Source organism: Rhineura floridana, chromosome 9 (assembly GCF_030035675.1).
Source record: "Rhineura floridana isolate rRhiFlo1 chromosome 9, rRhiFlo1.hap2, whole genome shotgun sequence".
In the NCBI taxonomy this organism is placed as follows: domain Eukaryota; kingdom Metazoa; phylum Chordata; class Lepidosauria; order Squamata; family Rhineuridae; genus Rhineura; species Rhineura floridana.
In genome coordinates, this window is record NC_084488.1 from 92,242,172 (window position 1) to 92,261,209 (window position 19,038).

The 19,038-nt window shown below is 39.6% G+C and overlaps 1 protein-coding gene across 2 annotated transcripts in view; it reads left to right on the forward strand.

Annotated features, from left to right (window-relative positions):
- LEF1 (lymphoid enhancer binding factor 1) overlaps window positions 1-19,038 on the forward strand; it is a 139,142-nt gene that overhangs the window by 14,737 nt on the left and 105,367 nt on the right. The window lies entirely within an intron of this gene.

Here is a 19,038-nt window from a genome sequence, read left to right on the forward strand (position 1 = left end):
ATGAAAAATTTGGGAGGTACTTTAACAAGCTATATATACCTCCTTGATGATGTCAGTAGCCTATCAATGACAACTATAGTCTTCTAAAATAAGTTAGGTTTTTTAAATGGAAAGCTATTGAAAAACATGCTAGTTGCTCAGATGCCCTAAATGCTATCTTATTTCTCTGTGTTAGGCATTTTCTAGCATATGTCAACATGCTAGTCGGGGTTTCCTTAAATAATTATTTAATTAACAACAATTGGGTAGGAGAGGAGAATTTATCAGAAATTAAGAGCTCTTGCATTTTAGAGTGTCACTATATATATCTTATTGTCAATTGGCTGAATAGCAGAAAACAAAGTGGGTAGTTAAGTGAACCAGCTGCCTCTGTCCTTGCTGTACTGGGAGAGGTTCAAATTTGTATTCCCTTTTACCTTTGGAGTTGAAACTCAGTACATTTTAAAAATGTACATATAATTTCTTCATGTTAACATGAAACTTTTGACTTAGGCATGTGATAAGTCTCAGTGCATGCATTTATACAGATAGAACACTGGGATTGGCTGCACCTCTGTGACAAATACAAATTTCCTGGTAAACATGATTTACCACTGAAGAGATTCTAAAGGTACAGCTCTGTGCTCACTTATTTTGAAGAGAGGCCCTTTGAAGTAAGTGGGACTTACTTCTAAGTAAACATGAATATGATCTCCCTGTGTGTTTGAGGACTGTTTGTATAAATGCCCTTCTCTTGTTAATTTAAATGATGCTGATGATTATAGGGATTAAAATGATCGGGATTTCTGTTCTCTGCTTCTGATGTTGAGTGAGATGGATAGCTAAAACTGGTTACACGGTGCTTTTTATTCTTTTTGATATGTATGTATTACCTGTGCTTCTGAACATGAAGCTGATATGTTAATCTTTGCAAGTTCTAGAAATAAGCAGACTAGTGGGAGATTCAGTATGTGAAATAGCTGAGATCCAAAATTTTATTAGTTGTTTCCTAGTTGAGTGCATCTCCTTCATGTTTGTGATTGGCTTACTCTATAGATTGCTTTAGCTAGCTGTGTTTGGCATGTGGACCTGAGAATACCAACACTGTAACTAGTAAGTTATCATTGCATTTGTGTTTATTTCCTTGTAAAGCAAAAATATGATTGTGCAGGAAAACAATCTAAACAAATAATCTAACACTGGCAGAATCCTATTGGAGAAGACAATGTTGCTTATCTGTTCTAAACATCTAAAGTTTTGTTTAATACTAGAAAAAGGAAGAGTACTGTGAATTTGAGTGGGTGTGTTTAAAAACAGGTATGTGTGTAACAATGTGTGTATAAACACACAGGTAGTTTTAATAATAGCAATAAAATCATTTATAAAAATTGTGTGCTTTGGCATTTTAAATATTTGAAAGGTATTGTGCATAAGAAGTGGAAAACTTACCAGAAGTGAAACTAATTATTGTTCTTGCATTTTAGTGTAGTGTCATATTTTATTTATACCCAGTTGACATCAATTTGTTTATATCACTTTAATCACAATGTGAGAAAAAGTGCTTTTGTGTGTGTTAGGTATATTTGGTGATAGCAATCATGACATTTTAAAACAATATTTTTACACAACTTTCCAAAACTTGTGTGTTCCCATAAGGAAAATCCCCTATGGTTGGGGGTAAGCCTGACAGAGGAAAAATACCTTGTTAAACATATTTGGGAGCACACATTTTCTGGGGTAATGTTGTTCTGCCCTTAGCTACCTTTTTTTTTTTTAAGCAGGGCTTCACCTTCATTCTTCTGGTTTCTTTCTCTAAGATTAAGACAGTTCCGAATTGCAGATTTGCTTGACAGTTTGTGTGGAATTTGTCATTAGCATAACAAAGCATCTGTCTACTACATCTGTTGCCCAGAGGCATTAGTCAGGATTTGAATCACCTGGAGGGCAGTGAATTTTTTCATCCTGTTCTGGACAGCCTGGCTTTGTTAATGTGTAGGGAATCTGATGAATATTGCTGCTTATTTAAATGGAGTGGTTTGTAGATCATGATTAATCAATGGCCTATTGCTGATGAATATTCTTTTGCAAAAAATTTTGTAGTACGTAGATATTATTTATTTAATTAATTAATTAATTAATTTAATTTTTATACTGCCCATAGCGAGGCTCTCTGGGCGGTGTACATCAAATATAAATATATAAACAGTCAATTTTAAAACCACCTAATCATCAAGACAACAGTTTATACATACAACAAATACGAAATTAACATAAAAACCCATATTAAATACAAATCAAAAGTAAAAAATTCAGAAAAGATAAAACATATAACTATCTTTTCAACATTAATACAAATACTAAAATACTAAAAGATAGAAATATTAAAATATTAAAATGCCTGGGCAAAGAGGAAGGTTTTCACCTGGTGCCGAAAAGATAATAAAGTAGGCGCCAGGCGTACCTCGTCAGGAAGGGTGTTCCATAGTTCGGGGGCCACTATCGAGAAGGCCCTCTTTCTTGTAGTCGCCTTCCGGGTGTCTTTCTGAGTAGGCACCCGGAGGAGGGCCTTCGATGTTGAGCGTAGTGTACAGGTAGGTTCATATCGGGAGAGACGCTCCATCAGGTATTGTGGGCCCGTGCCGTGTAAGGCTTTATAGGTTAAAACCAGCACCTTGAATCGGGCCCGGAAACATATAGGCAGCCAGTGCAAGCGGGCCAGAATAGGTGTCAAATGTTCCAACCGTTTGGTCCCGGTTATTAATCTGGCCGCCGCATTCTGCACAAGCTGCAGTTTCCGAATCGTCTTCAAGGGCAGCCCCACGTAAAGTGCATTGCAGTAGTCCAATCTTGAGGTTACCAGAGCATGAACAACTGAAGCAAGATGTTCCCTGTCCAGATACGGGCGTAGCTGGGCTACCAGCCTAAGTTGGTAAAAAGCACTCCGTGCCACCGAGGCCACCTGCGCCTCAAGTGACAAGGATGGGTCCAGAAGGACTCCCAAGCTGCGCACCTGCTCCTTCAGGGGGAGTGTAACCTCATCCAGAACAGGTAGAACATCCAACTGGTCAAGGGATCCATTTACTAACAGCATCTCAGTCTTGTCTGGATTGAGATTCAATTTGTTCGCTCTCATCCAGTCCATTATTAAACTGTGTCTAATATCAGATGCTAAAATTCTTACTGATTATGACATAATTCTGCACTTTTGAGTATTTCTACTGAAAAAATCTACAGACAGAAATATGCATGTTTCTCTGAAACATTACAGCTTTAATATAAGCTTATATAAGGCTAGAATATATGCTTGTATATTATACCAGTTTTAACCAATTTTTACTTGAGTAAGGTTGAATAACAGTATTTGCATGACTTTCAATGTGTGAAGGAAAGTGCTTTGCTGAAATAATGACAGGTTCAGTCAATTTGAAAAAAAACTTTTATGTTTTCCCTATGGTGTTATGTGAATGGTTTTAAATTGCACATCTATTTATATATGTTCAGTTATCCCCTAGGGAGATTCAGAGAAGTGGACAGCCTTGTGAATGGATGAGCGAATCTGGTTTGGCTATCAGTTAGGACACCTTTTTATGTCTTGGAGTTCTCTGAAAGTAGCTTGTAATATTGGGCTATGAAATGTGTTTATGGCTCCCTTGCTATCTTGAGCTTGGAACTTTTTTTTTTTTTAAAGATTGCTCATGTACAAGTGGAAACTTTAGTTCTGTAGACTTTAGTTCTGGGAAAGATGAACCAGTGATCTGACTTATTACAAGGCATTAAAGGATCCAAAGCTTTCTGGATCAACTCATGAGATCACTTTTCATGTGTGGTGCTTGCACAGAGCATCTCCTAAAGCAGTTACACAAATTGTCCTAGAAAGAAAGGCCTGAAAGGCAGTTAATGCATTTCGATGAAAAGCATATCAGCAGATCTGTTGTTCAAAAATCCACTAGTTCTTTTAAATTTTGCCTAGCTTGTTTTTGTTTTGAAATATGCTGCTTTTGAACATTTTGGATTACAAACTTCCAACTTAGTGGGAGAAAAGCTGCTATAACAATGGAAGAAAATGGTATGAACAGTTGGTATTGGCAGAAGGCAGAAATGTTGTTCTTCATAAAGTGCTAATGTAGCACATATGTCATATACTTGTGAATATAGCCTTGTGTACCTTTTGGCTGTTTCATCATAGCATTAAGTGTCAAATGTGGGAGAAGACAGAAAGGTTTTCTCTATATTATGGCACTTCAAGTAAGATTGGTTTTGGGTATCTGTGCTGGAGCAGGATCTATCCTTGTATTTCTTGAGTGTTTAATTATCTTACATTATTAGGCTATTTATATGTATCTCTTTCTAAAGCAATTAGATTAAGGCTTGAGTAAGATGTGGAATGACAAGTTTAAGTAATTCTGTTGTGGCCTGTATTCTTGGCAAGAAAAAGTCTTTTTTGCTTTGTGTATAAGCATCCTGGTTTTAGTTCCTAACTAGAATAATTAGACTGAATAGGCCTCTTGGTGATAAGGCAAGAGCCCACATATGTTCTAGTATAGGCAATGAACTAAATGCCACTTTTAATGCAAACTCTAATAATGTTGTTAGCATTTGAAGCTGAGTTTCATTTTGTAGCTTTCACAAATCTCAGTCTTAGTGATATCCAGAGATTGTGGCTTATGATTTTAAATCACAGGAATTGCATACTGAGGATTGTATCCAATGGTGTCACTCAGTTGATGGTAAGACTTCCATCAGTGGAACAGAAGAGAAACAATTTTCAGTAACTCTTATCCCTGGAGCCTCCCCCCCCACCCGCTCCCCATCTGCTGTGAAGTCTCTAGAGCAGATTTAGTGGGGAGGTGGAATCACTGAAAATTGCTTCCTCCCTGTTCCACTGAAGGAAGAGTTATAGTCAGCTGACATTTTGATATACAACCCACATCTTAAAATCACAGCTGAAACTAAAAACTTGATGCTATGACTATAGAAGCCTGATCATAATGCATTTTTATCTGATATAGAGGTTAGCAACTTGTGTTGCACCAGAAGTCTGATTTCTCATAAACTTTAGATTTCCACAGCCGACCTGTATGATTAGAGATGATGGTAAATGGAATATTATTTTCATGCGCACAGGGCTTGCCACATGATAAGTAGATGTACCACTCTTCATACTGCACTTTTGGGGAAGAATGTTAATAACTTTTAGCTTTTTGAGGGGAGGGTGATCACTCCTTTGCTATATGTTGGGGAATTGGGATGAGGGGTTGGGATGTGGAGGTGCCATTTCAGTGATTACAGGGAGTGAGGGTAGAAAGGAGATGAGGTGTTAGGGAGCAATTAACAAAATCTTGTAGAAGGGGTGTTAGCTTTAAAAACCACCACTCTTCAGCTACTCCCCAGCTTTCTAAATTTGAGTGATCATGCCAGTCCAGTCCCCTCACCCAAGTCTGGTGACGCTGTTGATAAATGCCAGTCAGTTCTGAATAAAACATATGTGCTCTGTGATTTAATTGTGGAGGTGTAGGCTGACCTGGTATGTGTCACAGAGAGCAGGGTGATCACCTTTGCCCCTTCCCCCAAGTACTCAGTGCAGCACCAGCTCAGACTGGAGGGGCAGGAAGAAGCTGCATTCATCCATGAGACTTCCGGTGTTGCTACCAGGCAGCCAGTTCATCCTGTGACTGTAATTGAGGGTCTGTTCTTGGTGCTGGGTTTGAGAGACAGAATAGGGATGCTGTTGGTGTATCGTCAGCCCCAGTGCCCGCCAACCTCCCTGGTTGAGCTGGTCTCAGAGCAACCCTCCATGTTGGTGGACTTCAACATCTGTGTCAAGGCCAACTCTGCATGGCGAGCTTGAGGCTTCATGGCCTCCATGACAACTATGGGACTGCCTCAATGCATCAAAGGCCCAACCCGTGTGGCAGGATATACCCTTAATATGGCCTTTGCAATAAAATGCAAAAGTGGTGTTCTGTTGTTGTTTGGGGTTCATGGGGAGCCTGTTACTTGGTGAAGTTTGGTTTGACAATGATATTACCCTCTTCCAGTGACTGGGGACCTGTTAAGGTGGTCCACCCTTGGAGGCTTATGGAATCTGGTGGGTTTCTGAATGCTTGGGGCGAGGCAGTTTCCAACTGACATGGTTTCTGCTCCTGGTGGTGCTGTGGTCTCACTGTGGAACAGTGAGATGGAAAAGGCTCTTGACAGGATCACTCCTAGGTGCTCCCTTCTGATACTGTGGAACCTGTAGGGCTCCCTGGTATTCTGGAGAGCTGCAAGCAATGCTAGAACATAGGTGGCGTAAATTGCAGTATGAATTCCACCGAACACAGGTATGAGTACATTTTTGTGCCTACCATGTGATAGTGGTGGTAGCAAAACAACAAAAAAACACCCTTTGAGGATCACTCTTGTTGCCTATGGTGTTTAATATCTGTATGAAACTGGGAGGCAGACATCAGAGGATTTTGAGCAAAGTGCTGATCCTCTCTGTGCCCCCGCACTCCCCCCCGCCACAGGGATCCTCTCCTACCTCCTTTTCCTTCATAAGAGAGGCAGTCCTGAGGAAATGGTAATGGGCTGGATGTGGATCTGTAAATTAAAGCTGACTCCAGACAAGATGGAGGTTCTGTGATATGAGTCATTCCTTGGTCTGGAATTTGGTAGTGGTTCTGGATTGGGTTGCCCTCTCCGTGAAGATGCAGGTTTGCGGCTTGAGAGTAGTGCTAGAACCATCATTTTCATTTGAGGCCCACTTGATCTCAGTGGCTAGGAGTGCCTATACATGGCTTTGGTTGGTGTACCAATGATGGCCTTTTCTGGACAGGGCCTGGTTATAGTTATATGTGCTGTGGTGATCTCCATGACGGACTATGCATACACTTCATGTGGGGCTGCCTTTCAAGACTATCTGAAAGGTACAAGTACTGCAGAATGAGGTGAACAGAGTGTTGATGAGAGCAATAGGCCAGTTGCATATAACTTCTGTACTCAAAACATCTGCACTGGTTGCCAGTTATCTTCTGGACCCAATTCAAGGTGCATATATTGACATTTCAAGGCCTGGATGACCTGGGGCCCAAGAATCTGAAAGAAAACCTCCTATATCAATCTGCCCGTGCATTGAGATCAGTGGAAGACCTAGTGGTCTCTGCATTAAATGAGGTTCATAGTGGCAGAGCCTTTTCGGAGATGGCCCACATCTGTGGAATGACTTCGCCACTGAAGTTCATCTTGCCCCAACTTTATATTATTTTAAATGCCTGGTTAAAAAAAAGTTTTTGGCAGGCTTTTACAGGCTGATGGGTTAAATCATTTTTATGATGTTAATTATGTAATTTATGAGATTTTAAAAATGTTTTTGCTAATTATGTATTATATTCCTTTTTGTAGAAACATGGAAATTGCAGTTTTTAGTGTTCTAACTTTTGCAGTTAGGTTATATTAAAGTGATAGGCCCTATGTTGTCCATTTATATTCTTTATATCTTCCACCAAAAGATACAGTAAGGCATATTCCACTGACATGCTGCTCCTTATCCAGGCTAAGAAACTGAGGCTGCTTTCAAAAGCCAGATTAGCACCATGCATTTATTCCACTGCTATTCTACTTTACACACTCAAGACTTCCCCCAAAGAATCGTGGGAAGTGTAGTTTGTGAAGGGTGCTGAGAGTTATTAGGAGACCCCTATTCCTGCAATAGAGCTACAGTTCTCAGAGTTCTCTGGGAAGAGGGACTGACTGTTAAATAACTTTGGCAATTGTAGCTCTGTCTCGAACTGGGGTCTCCTAACGACTCTCAGTACCATTCACAAACTGGACTTCCTAGAATTCTTTGGGGAAAGCCATGATTGTTAAAAGTGGAATAATAGTGGAATAAATGTATGGTGTGAATGTGATGTTGACTGCATTACATCTGTCTGGCTCATGCTTGCATTTCTCCATATAATAATGGCTCTGTAGCTAGATAAGGATGTATCAGGATAGCTTTCATAAGGGCAAATCTGTTGGAGAGCCAGCATTCATACACAATTCAAGAGTTTTCCTTGTTAAATTAATATAGGGATAACATACAGTATACGTTGAATCTCCAGTTATTTGAGCTCTTTACTCAGCAGATATAAGTGAGTGGTGTGTTGAAACTTGACTGGTACAATTATTTTTAAAAAGAATTATAGAGGAATAGTAATAGTTAATTGTTGATATGATGAAAGACCATCTTATAAAAAAGTGCATTCTCAGCATGACCAAATTTCAAGCTGCGTCTAGGTAGAATTTCAATTTTTTTAAAACACTGATAGTGGTGCTTTATGGGGACATTAATTGTGCAAGGACATTTAGGTCATGGTACATTTTGAAACATGTACAAATATATATTTATTTAAAACTAGGTAGGTAATTAAAATGGTGCATGAAGCAGAATTTCCTTAGTTTGCTGATTGCTTTCCAAATAACTCATCTGTGCATTTGTCTGTGATAAATAAGAGAATTCCTTCATGGGAGGAAAACAAAATGCACATAGAAATTCTCCAGTTGTTGATTGTTCCACTGTACACAACCTCTTTTTTAGCACTTGCCATAGGGTTAGTGAAGAGCTGTTCTTTTCTACACTTGTTGAGTTTATTTATTTATTTATTTGATTTATATCCCATCCTTTCTCCCAGTAGGAGCCCAGGAGTTCCTGGGGTTTTATATGCAACAACCCCAATGTTAGCTTTACTGTATGACAATGTGGATTCCCTTTGTAGTTAAATGACACAAACAGTTAAAGGTCGCATGGTATTCTGAAGTAATTGCACATTCTTAGCTTTCATGGGCATAGGGGGGAACCCCATGCCTGTTTCCACTGTGTGAAATCAAAGCCCTAGTGTTGCTTTTCTTTTGCAACCTGGTGTGAAAACCAAGATTTCCCAGTAGAGGAGCAGTGGATGGAAGGAGGGGGTAGGAGGAGAATGTGCTGCTGTTCTTCTCAAGCACCTCCCTAGTTGATTCCTACATGTCCTGTTCTCTTTCTCTTTCCCTTGTGACCCTGGCCGGTAGGGGCACAAATCTGTATTTCTATCAGAATATGAATTTTGGCAGGAGAAAAGTAGGTGGTAAAAAGGAGAAGGTGGAAGGGCAAGATGATGGGAAATTGAAAGGTTAAGCACCCACCAATTCTTCTCTGGAAATCATGATCTCCTGGGCCCCACCTCACAAAGGCATAGCGGCAGCTGGGCTTTAAAGAAACAAAGTGGAGGCAGAACTTATAGTTTTGCCCTCAGAAATCTCAAACTGAAAGGAAAACCAAAGTAGCCTATGCATATTTTATTTGCCAAGGGACATTGTGCAACTACTTTTGCTGTGTGTTACAGTTTTGACGATCTGGTTGTAAATGTACTTGTCTTGGCTGCAAATTTAAATATATATGTGCTGAAGTACATCCTCTTGAAATTTGTGACTTATTTCCAAGTGAGCAGGTTTAAGATGATTAGGGTTGGTTACTAGTTGCATTTGACTATTCTATGAAGTGAAATCATAAACGCTATAAAATTGTCAGTTTATGTGACAGCATTTGTAATTTATAAAGGTTTGAAACTACAACTATTTTGCCAGAAGCTATCCTGATGGCTGCATTATCCAGAATGTTAATTTTTATTGCAGTCTCTGCTTCTATCTTCCTTCTCTTAGCAGAAACCCAAATTACTGTTTCAGATTATCTGGGGAAATGAAATGTTAATGTTATGAAAGGATTGTGTGAATGAGCTCTGACTATCCAAAGGGCTTGTGTTTGTGCACGTGTGAGATTATCTGGCTCCTGCTTTAATCTTGCATGAAAAACAAAGAGTTAACACTTTTCTCAATATGATTATAAGAATAACAACCTTGAAGAGTCAGCCACTTGCCTGGGATGGGAAAAAGGTTTTGAGGCCTTATGGCAGTGATTCTCAAACGGTGTGCCGCAAGATGTGACTAGGTGTGCTGTGAATATTATGAAAATATATTTTAAAAATGTGAAGAAACCCATTTGTATAGTTATTTTTATTCATAGTTTAAAATATATTAATATATTTTTAATTTGTACACGAAGTGCACCAGAATTTTTTTATGTTTTACATAAATGTAAAACCTGAGAGCCTTCGGGCTGTGGGCGGTATATAAATTGAACAAAATAATAATAATAATAATAAATAAATAAATAATGTGCCGTGAACCAAAAAAGTTTGAGAACCACTGCCTTATGGAGATAACCCCCATAATTATATTCCAGGATATATTAGAGAAAAGTATATGATGAATTAGAATTTTATCTGTTTAAAAAGTATGTAAAACGTAGGAAAGACTCATGGTTTTTCCAGCTGAGGGACAGTGTGGCCTGATTAAAACAAGAGGATAGGGCTCCTACACTTTTAGTAGCTGTGCAGAAGAAAGAATTTCAGCAAGGTATTAAAGGTGCAGGAACCCTATCTTTATCACATGGCCACCATACCGAGGGATGCAGCAGAAGGTACCTCAAAGGATGCAGGGAAGAGCAGATTTTAGCAGAAGCATGAGGTCTTACTAGACACAAAGTAGGACAGGGCTTCTGTTCCTTGGGAAACATAGTTTGATAAGGATGCTGAGAGTTGTTAGGAGAACCCTCACAGCTGCAAATCCCAACAACCTGAACAAACTACAATTCCAAGGACTCTGTGGGGAAAGCCATGACTCTTAAAGTGGTATAAGAGTGCCTTAAATGTATTGTGTGGATGTGACCTTAATGGGCATATAGAATGGGATATGATGGCAGGTAAAGCCTGCTAAGCAACAGAGGAGAAAAGAATCATGTATCTAAATTCCCTTTTCAGCACTGTTAAAACTTAGATATGTATTTGCAAAGCTAATCAGAAAAAAGACCAATTAGAGGTGTGTTTACAAGAATTGCAGCCCTGTCTTCCTTTGATTCTGGTCATCCTGTCTTTCAGGAAAAATACTGAAGAGAATCTGCAACATGGTAAATGCTCTGAAATTAGAAGTCAAACAAAAGAGAAGAACCCATAATATTTTAAAAACAATTGGATTATCTGGGGACTCAATTATTTGTTAGCATTAGGGTTGATGAGAGATAAGTTCATTCAACCCAGAAGAGATGTAGCACAAAAACTGACTTAAAAGATTTCCACTCTGTAGCACGACAGAGATGTGTCAAAACCTAGAAACATGCCTGGACTAAAATGGACTTAAGCCTGGATCTTCTGGTTTAACAGGTTTAGAGGAGAGCACTAGCAGCGTTTTGCTCTGCAAGACAGGTGGAAATTAGAGGAATCCAACCTCTTAAAAAACCATTAATTTTAAAAAAAACTTTATTTTGGGCCTCTTTGACCTAAATAAGGCCTTCTTTTTTAGAAAAGATATCCACATTAAATTCTGTTGCTATGTCTGCTAGAATTTTATGCTGTTTCTACTTGTTTTAACTAACCTCTGTTTTGAAATGTTGGTGCAGCTGCTATTTTTAGATTGTGTTTTTATGCTGTGTTACCTGTACAGAGTGGGCTAAAACTGGCCTATAATTAATCTTATAAATAAATACATCCAGTCTTGGAGAAGGTAGAGGCAGAATACTTGCAGGCTTAGTGGTCTGAAACTGTAACCTGAGTGTGTTAGGGTACAGACCAAGTAGCAGGCAAGTTGAAACTGAAGGCTAGCCAAGACAACTGCTTTTTAGTTGTTTTGGCACAAATGGTCCACAGACCATCAGTGCTCCATGAGCTCCATTCATGTGCTCTGCAAAAAGGGGAGGAGGGAACAGTATTAAGGTTGATGTAAGAGGAGGAAGCTGCTTCTGCCCTAGGATACTGTACCTATTAAGAATGCAGAATGTTGGCTGGCGGTGTCCAGACCAAGAGCCGACATGGAGGAGGGGCTAGGAAGTATTTCAGTGTTAAAGGCTCCTTTATTCACAGGGGGAAAGCAGCTGCTGGGTGGACTGCACCTGGGAGGGACTTCAGACAAGGAGCTCCGTCATTGCCACCCTGGCTTGGGTATCATCCTGGTCCTGGTCCTGGTGGTTCTTTTCCCTTGGCGGCAAAAGTGCTTAAAGAATCAGGGTATACATGAGGAGAGGTCAAGTCTGTTTTGACAATTATATCAGCACAATGGGGAGGGGCAGAGTTATTTTTATTTGCATTTAATTTATTTGGCAAGATCAGGGTACTGAAAATAACAATGAATGTGTGGTTTTATTTGTAGACCAAAAATGTTTTTTTTAAAAAAGGATATAATTATAATAGTTACCTAGCAGTACAATCAGCATTATGAAAAATATACCATTAAGTGGCTTACCCTAGACCCTGTGGGTGGTGGAGGAAGTTTGAGAACCACTGTTCTAGTGCAAAACTTGACAGAAGGGTTTCAGTGGCCTGCAGAGTTAACCTCTGAAATTATAACAACTCTCTCTGAAATTATCTATAATGAAATTGTTCTTTCTGATTTGCCTCCTGAGGAGGAATTTGTATCTTTTACTGTGATAATTTACTGTTTTACTATGGACTCCTACTGGGGGGAAGGGCAGGATATAAATCAAATAATAAATAAACAAATTAATATAAATAAATAATTCCCATGCCTGGGTACCCTTCGTTCATATGTGCTCTGTGTAGTCCTTTAGTATTTAAGATGTTTGTTTTCATTTAGTATTTCATATTTAAAATTCTCACATGTGGAAAATGATGATGAGTGTCCCTTGCAGCTTGTGATATGTATGGCTTTTGGTAATTGTTGGTAATTCTAAAGGAACATAACTGATGCTTTTTGCATGTTACAAAGAGTTGAATGAAGCTGTTTAAAATGGTTTTTGAGTAGCCGTTTTAGTCATTGTTTAGCATTGTTTTAAAATGTTTTTATGTTGTATATCGCCCTGATGTTTTGTGAGAGGACAGTATATAAATACTTTTATAAATAAAATTATTCTGCCATTTTCCATGCCCGTTTTATTACATTTCTGCCTCACATTTCTGCCATAACATTCAAGGGGGGCACTAACTAGACCAGGAGTGGGGAACCTTTGGTCTCCAAGATGTTGCTGAACTACAACTTCCATCAGCTCTAGAAAGTATGACCAATGGTTAAGGATGATGGGGGATGTAGTTCAGCAACATCTGGAGGACCAGAGGTTCTCCACACACGGACTAGACCGAGATATACTTGGCTTTGGCAAGAATCCTGATTACATGCATTCAGAACTTGGCCCCAAGAACCCAACTTAAGAATGCGCATCGGAAAAATCATAAGTAAAGGTTCCTATAAGCCCTTTGGAAACTTGAGAGCAGGATCTCTGTGTAGCACAAATCAAGAACAAATAGAACACTGCATTGCACATATGGAGAGCATTATTCTATTGCTACACTTGTAGAGGCTGCTGGCATTGGCACTGATTTACAGAGTTCTGAGATGAATTCCAGCCTAGGCAGAAAGAATACATTTCAAATGTTTTGGGCTCAGACCAAATTGGCATGCCCAGCTTGTACTGTGGAAAGGAAAGCAATACGGAAATGTTCAACAAAACAATGGGTTTCCACGTGATTCTAATGGCTGCTTCTTATGAGACATTTTGTACTTGAGCTCAGATACCCTAGTATAAAATGCATGCCTATTATGTCAGTTGTAATGGAGTACATATGTATATTAATATTCCTCTTCTAAATGGCACTTTCCTAGTTACATCATATTGAAGGGGATATGCCCATCATACAGTGTGATTGTTGGGTATTTTGTGGTCTTACCATACTTCTATTGATCTTACATGATTTTACTGTATTTATCGTATTTTTATTGTACTTTTCTTTTGTATTAACATGCTCTAAACTGTTTTGGGGGGTCTTTGAGCCCCCCCTCTCAATAAATGAATTATAACATATAATCTATCTGGTATGTGTGTACTTTGTGCTTGGTTACTGGAACTGGAATCCAAATGTCCAATATACTTTAAAGAGCTACTACAGCTATTATCACTGTTGCCCCATTTAAAATGTTGTTATTAAGTTCCTTACATAGGCACATACCCAAAAGAAGATGAAATGGCTATTAGAGATTGGTGCAGTGGTGGAATTTGTGCATTTGTCACTGAAAAGGAGCATCGGAAGCTGCCTTACGCTGAGTAGACCATTGGTCTATCTAGCTCAGTATTGACTATATCACTGTTCTTCAACCTTGGGTCCCCAGATGTTGTTGGACTATAGCTCGCATCATCCCCAGACAGCATAGTCAATGTTCAGGGGTGATGGTAGTTGTAGCCTATCCACATCTGGGGACCTAAGGTTGAACAACACTGGTCTGTACTGACTGCCCGTGGCTCTCCAGCATTTCAGAAAGGGGTCTCTCCGAGCCCTACCTGAAGACACCAGGGATTGAAACTGGGACCTCCTGCATGCAAAGCAGATGTTCTGCCAATGTGCTAGGTCCCTTCCTGAAGATGCTTCAGGACTGGCCTTTCCAGAGTCAAGTCTGCCTTAAAGAGTAAGAGGGTAGGAAACAGCTACTGCAATAAGGTAGTGATCTCTGCTATCAAGGAAAATGGATTTCCTATGTGTTTCACTTGCAGAGAGGACAAAGCTGCATCTACATGGACAGGCTGAATCCTTCCTTGGAGAGGCTGGTCCTTCCGTAGGCAGAAGTTTTGCTAAAAGTTTTATGGTGAAGTTTATGTAAAAGTTGACCAAGCTTGCCCTTGCTCTGAAAGCAGAACATTGGTTCCTCATAATACATTACTCAGTTATGCTTAAAAAGCGTTGGAGAAAAATGCACAGCAATTTGATGAGGGGTGGCTTCTTGGGGATTCAGGTGTTGTGGACATACTTAGGTACTGGTTTCTTGTTTGCAAAATAATATCCACAAAAAACCACTTAATTAACCATGGATACACTGAATCTTGTGAAATTCCTGCTAAATATATCACACACAAATACTATCTGTATATAAATATTTGATCAGGAACAACAATGCACTGTGTGTCAAGAGGATAGCTATGTGTGCTTGAGATAAGATGAGGAATATATTGTCATATTGAGCAATCACAGCGAGGTAGCCTAGGAATGGGTGGTCTTTGCACGAAGAGTGGGATTTTTTTGGAGCTACATTTCAGTGCATGTTCCCAGTCTTATTCATACATCAAAAACAATCATTAATGGTGAGGGATTTGATGAAATCCAGTCTTTAAAATCTGAGCTATTTTAAGAAGCTAGATGTGTAGCTTTAAAATATTGATAGGATACTTTCAGTCTGTCTGTATATGCTGCTACTTACATTCCCAGCTGCCATAGAAACCCTCTTTTTCTTGCAGCTGTTAGGCAAAAATTGATTTGTTGCTGAATTGATTTGTTGCCAAAGAGTTTATTCACACAGGTATCTCTCAAGCAATAATTGGTACTTGGTTCCAAGTGACATGGCATAAAGTTTTAGGAGGATAGATCCTACAGACAGCCTCCAAACTGCCCTGTTTATGAAGTAGACCGACACAATACATTTTAAGCACATCCAACTGGCATTTAAAGTGCATGGCTTCCGCTAAAGAATCCTGGGAAGTGTAGTTTCCACCTCACAGTTACAGTTCCCACCACCATTAACAAACTGCACTTCCCATGATTCTGTTCTAGGACTCATGTGCTTCAAATATGTGTTGAATGTGTTTGAAATAAATGATGTGGATCTGCCCTAGGTATGATGTGCATTCATTAGTGAATTGAAAGAACAATTTTAAAAGATACTTTTTTGCCAATGCTAGTTGATGTCATCAGTACTGAGCTAGATAGTATCAAATGGCCTGAGTCGGTATAAGGCAGATTCCTTTGTTCCTAAAAGTGGAAAGAGATCCAAGGGCCACAGTGACTCTAAAATTTATTTCTGTATTTTATTTACAACATTTATATACTGCTTTTTTGTAAAAAAATCTCAAAGTGGTTTACAGAAGGAATTAAAATAATAAAATAAGCAAAAACAGATAGGTATTTAAAAATATTCAAAATAAAACCAACAATGAGTTAAAACAGATAACAAACACAATAGTTTCTACATGTCTGGGTAGGGTTGCCTAAACAAAAATGTTTTTAGCAGGTGGTGGCAGGGCTGTGGAGTCAGTACGCCAGACCTTCGACTCCAACTCCGACTCCTCTATTTTTCTACTGTCCGACTCCGACTCCTTCATGGCAAATGTATATTAACTAGTAATAACAAATTTACTCTAGTAAAATGGTAGCACAAGGCGTTTCATCACCACCATGTGAATCCAGAGCTTGGAGAAGTTACTTTTTTGAACTACAACTCCCACGAGCCCAATCCCTGGGGCTGATGGGAGTTGTAGTTCAAAAAAGTAACTTTTCCAAGCTCTGGATTCACGTGGTGGTGATGAAATGCCTTGTGCTACCATTTTACTAGAGTAAATTTGTTATTACTAGTTAATATTTGCCATTTATGAAGGAGTCGGAGTTGGAATCGGAATCAGAGTCAGTACATTTCTTCCGACTCCGACTCCACCCAAAATTGCTCCCAACTCCGACTCCACGACTCTGACTCCACAGCCCTGGGTGCTGGAAAGAGTATAATGAAGGCATCTGCCTAATGTCAATAGGCAGGGAGTTCCAAAGTGTATGTGCTGCCACACTAGAGGACTGATTTCTTACAAGAGCAGAACAAGTACTATGTGGGACCTGTAACATGGAAAGCACATCTTGAACTTGGCCTGGTAGCAAATTGGCAACCAATGCAGATTTCAGAGCAGAGGTATTATGTGCTGATAGGGTCTCACTCATGTCAGCAGTCTCGCCACAGCATTCTGCACTAACTGCAGCCCTAGGATCAAGTTGTGTTGCATAGGGATTTCTGTGACCTTGGCTAACTGGCTGCCAGGATTTTTTTAGTTTTAGTTTTTGGTTAGGAATCCTGACTGGTTGTGGAATGCTAAGTTTTCTGCCATACTCATTAGAATCTTGTTGTGGTTGTCATGGTATTGCATTTAGGAAATCATCACTATCTTTTTCTTTTTCTATTTGCATTTCATTTACCTTTCACCTCACTCCCTTACATCCATAGAAGCAACAACAGTGGTTCCATGTGCTCAGCGCAACCCCTTAAACCCACTGATGATGCACCTTGTTGGTTGCGTGATAGTTTGTTTCTTGCCCAATAGTGGTAAAAGAGAATTCTCATACTGGGAACTGTGGCTGCAATTGTTGTTCCCAAGCTGCTGCCTGTGAAGGTAGATCAAACCATGTGCATTTTCTCTCTGTCAGCTATTACTCACTGGGATTGGGTTGGCTGTCAAAGTGAATTTATAGCAACCCACAAAATAGGCAGAAAAGGGTAGAAAATCTTCTTACTCTTACTCATTTCTCAGACCTCTTTCTGAAGTGAAGGATCAAATCTGTAAAGAAATTTGGAGCAGTCATGTTAAAAAGTAAGGGCAGGGCATTGCAGGCAGGGGGGTGCCAACCCTGCTTGGATATGGATATCTTTGCAGAGGATTCCCTAGTCAAGCTTTACCAACAGCTCAATCCAAACCATAACTATTCAGAACTAAGTCCTATTGAGTTCTATGGGGCTTAGTCCCTTTGTAAGCGTGTTTAAAATTGCATCTTTCGGGGCATCCATCTTTACTCCTGAGTGCTCCCATCTAATATCTCCACAACACTAGGCTCCTTTCTTCCTACAGTGGCCCTTCTGGTGACTGGGTTGGCCTGAGGGCACAACTAAGATGCGAGCGGGGGCATTGGCCCCTTAGAGAAGCCTCTGCTGCCATCTTGGTTGATGGCAGCCCTGCATGCACAGTGCACACAGCAGTAAAAACAGGAGAGAGGTAGGTGGAACAGGCAGGAGCTGCGCGCCTGGGGCAGGCTGGTGCCCAAGGGTCCAGTCATGTCTGGCACTGGACCTGTCTAGCCCCAAGGTAAATGAGAAATCAGGTGTTAGCCACTGCACATGTTTGCATGTAAGACTAGTCTTTGCAGTGCTAGACTGCATTCAAAAATTATTTTTATAGCTATATATATATATTTTTAATGGCGTGATATTTGATGTGCATAAATGGTAGCACCCTTGTTATGATTCTTATCTTTGACTATGGCTTGCAGTGGGCATCACCATATAAATGGCTAAAAGGTAAGAAAAGTATAGGCAATAATGTTTTGGAATAGTGGGGTATTTTCTTCCTCCTCCTGGGAACAAATGAATCCTCTGCTGCCTTCATGGCCTGCTTGTGGACTTCTCAGAAGCACCTTCTTAGCCAGTTCTGTAAACAGGATGCTTGGCTACGTAATCTCTTGTGAATTGGCAAGACCTTTATTTTAATGTGTATTTTAATTTAATTATAACGTTTATCTTCCACCTTTCTTTCAGTTACATACAGTTTCCTATTGGTTCTTATATCAGTATTGACCAAAGCTCCTTAACTCTGGCAAGGCTGCTGCCTGAGGAGGTTTACCTGGCTCCTTTTCTGTTGGCTTTCCATCGCCTTGTTAAAACATTTTCTTGGTTGCCAGGTTCATGGAATTGCCCTGAATCAACCACCCTCTTGCTACAAGACTGTATTTATCTGCTCTGCCTGTCTCCGATTTGCTTAGTACTTATGTGTATTTTGCATTATTTCAATATAATACGAACTGCTCTTGGAATTGTTCTGTTGGAACAATTGGAAGGGTGGGATATAAATAAATAAATAAAATTAATAAACAGGTGCATCTCCTCCCGACCCCAAAGGCGGCATACCAGCTAAACATTTTGTTTTTCATCCTGTCAACCACCTGAAAAATAGTCACTAAAGGACAGAACTGTGGATTTGGCCATATACCTGCTAGGGAATACGGTCTCAGAGAATGAAAAGGATATTGGATGCAAGAGTAAATAATTGCTCACTCATTTGAGAATAAGAAGCATTGGGTTTCAAATTCTAGGTAGGTAAGATATAGGAATCAAAATAGTCAGGGAAACCTCAGAAGAACAAAGACATCTAGGAGAGGAGTTCAACTGCTTTCCTTGGAAGAATATAAAAGAAAAGGGAAAGTGTAGGTAAAGTATTAAATGCAAATACAGTCCTGCAGTAAAAGTAAATCAAAATTTTCCTGA